General features: G+C 41.3%; 1 pseudogene; it reads right to left on the bottom strand.

Annotated features, from left to right (window-relative positions):
* Positions 1-1,327: 1,327 nt before the first annotated feature.
* LOC104773180 overlaps positions 1,328-2,463 on the bottom strand; it is a 3,631-nt pseudogene continuing 2,495 nt past the window's right edge.

The raw sequence follows: 2,463 nt of genomic DNA, 5'->3' as shown, positions 1-2,463 counted from the left end.
CTCCAAATTCTCCTTAGCCTTTTTGTGAACCTGTTTAACTAAATCGGCCTTTTTCTTGCCATCAAGACTTGTTCTCACACTCAAAGGTAAAGGCATTAGATCCAAAGGAGAAGTGGGGTTGAACCCATAAACAATTTCAAATGGAGAAAACTTAGTCGCGGAATGCATAGAATGATTATAAGCAAATTCTACATGCGGCAAGCAATCCTCCCAAGTCTTAAGGTTCTTCTTGATAAGCACACGCAACAATGTGGACAAGGTTCTATTGACAACTTCAGTTTGACCATCTGTTTGCGGATGACATGTAGTAGAGAAAAGCAATCTAGTTCCTAACTTAGACCACAAAGTTTTCCAAAAATAACTAAGGAACTTAGTATCACAGTCAGAAACTATAGTCTTAGGTATGCCATGCAATCGAACAACTTCCCTAAAGAACAAGCTAGCAACATGAGATGCATCATCAGTTTTATGACAAGGAATAAAATGCGCCATTTTAGAAAAGCGATCAACCACCACAAAAATAGAATCCTTACCTGCCCTAGTCCTAGGCAATCCAACCACAAAATCCATAGATATATCAGTCCAAGGATGCAAAGGAATAGGTAAAGGGGTATACAAACCGTGGGATTGAACCTTAGCCTTAGCTTGCTTACAAGTCGCACACCGTTCGCAAAGTCGTTCAACATCTCGTTTCATGTGCGGCCATTGGAAATGTTCTTGCATCACCTTATAGGTTTTAGCAACTCCAAAGTGACCCATTAGACCACCACCATGAGCTTCCCTTAGAAACAATTCTTGCAAAGAAGAGTGAGGCACACAAAGTCTATTTTCAAAGAACAAATAACCCTCATGGCGATAATATTTTCCAAAAGCAAACTTCTCACAAGATTGAAATATTTTGCTAAAATCAGAATCATCAGCATACAAGTCCTTTATTTGCTCAAAACCCAACAATCTTGCATCTAAAGAAGTAAGCAAAACATACCTGCGAGATAATGCGTCGGCAACGACATTATCCTTACCTTTTTTGTACTTGATCACATATGGGAAAGTTTCTATGAATTCGACCCACCGCGCATGACGTTTGTTGAGCTTTTGTTGACCCTTGAGGTGCTTAAGAGACTCGTGGTCAGTATGAATGACAAACTCCTTCGGCCAGAGAAAGTGTTGCCACGTTTGTAGGGCTCGGACCAAAGCATAAAGCTCTTTGTCGTAGGTCGGATAATTGAGTGTAGCTCCTCCAAGTTTCTCACTGAAGAAAGCTATGGGCTTATGATCCTGCATTAAACCAGCTCCAATGCCTATCCCTGAGGCATCACACTCAATCTCAAAAGTTTTCATAAAATTTGGAAGAATTAAAACAGGGGAATTAGTGAGCTTCTCTTTCAAAGCCTGGAATGCATTTTCTTGTGCAGCCCCATTTGAAACCAACGTCCTTCTTGATGACCTCCGTAAGCGGTGCGGCAATAGTGCTAAAATCCTTGACAAACCGTCGGTAGAATCCTGCTAAGCCGTGAAAACTCCTCACCTCGCTCACATTTGTAGGACTTGGCCAATCTTTGATTGCCTTGACTTTCTCCTCATCAACCTTGATTCCATCTGCACTCACAACAAAGCCTAGGAAAACAAGATTATCTGTGCAAAAGGTGCACTTCTTATAGTTCGCATAAAGCTTTTCCTTGCGAAGCAAATCCAAAACAAGTCTAAGATGCATGACATGATCTTCTAAGTTCTTGCTATAAACCAAAATGTCATCAAAATAGACCACAACAAATACACCAATATGCTTCCTAAGGACATGATTCATCAATCTCATGAAAGTGCTAGGCGCATTAGTTAACCCAAACGGCATGACTAACCATTCATATAACCCTTGTTTGGTTTTAAAAGCCGTTTTCCACTCATCACCTTCTTTCATATGGATTTGATGATATCCACTTTTAAGATCAATCTTAGAAAAGATGCTAGAACCATGCAATTCATCAAGCATATCATCTAATCTAGGGATAGGATGGCATACTTAACCGTTATGTTGTTGATGGCTCGGCAGTCCACGCACATTCGCCAACTCCCATCTTTCTTAGGTACTAGCAATACTGGAATGGCACATGGACTCATGCATTCTCGAATATGTCCTTTGTCCATCAGCTCGTTCACTTGTCTTTCAAGCTCCTTTGTTTCGGTTGGGTTGGTGCGATAGGCTGGTCGGTTCGGTAAAGCGGCTCCCGGCACAAAGTCGATTTCATGTTCGATCCCTCGGATTGGCGGCAGACCAATGGGATTATCCTCCGGAAACACATCACTATATTCTTGCAAAACCAACTCAACTTTACTCGGTAGCACCGGTTCGGGGTTAGTAGAACAAGCAAGAGTTTCTTTATAAACAAATAGCAAACTATTATGACTTACCTTGCTCTTACCCTTGTTATCGGTTGGTTCAGTTTGTTTGGCGGTTCGCTGTTT

The sequence above is a fragment of the Camelina sativa genome, unplaced genomic scaffold (genome assembly GCF_000633955.1).
Source record: "Camelina sativa cultivar DH55 unplaced genomic scaffold, Cs unpScaffold00480, whole genome shotgun sequence".
NCBI lineage: Eukaryota > Viridiplantae > Streptophyta > Magnoliopsida > Brassicales > Brassicaceae > Camelina > Camelina sativa.
The sequence above is the reverse complement of the archived record's forward strand: the minus strand, read 5'-3'. Positions and strand labels throughout refer to the sequence as shown.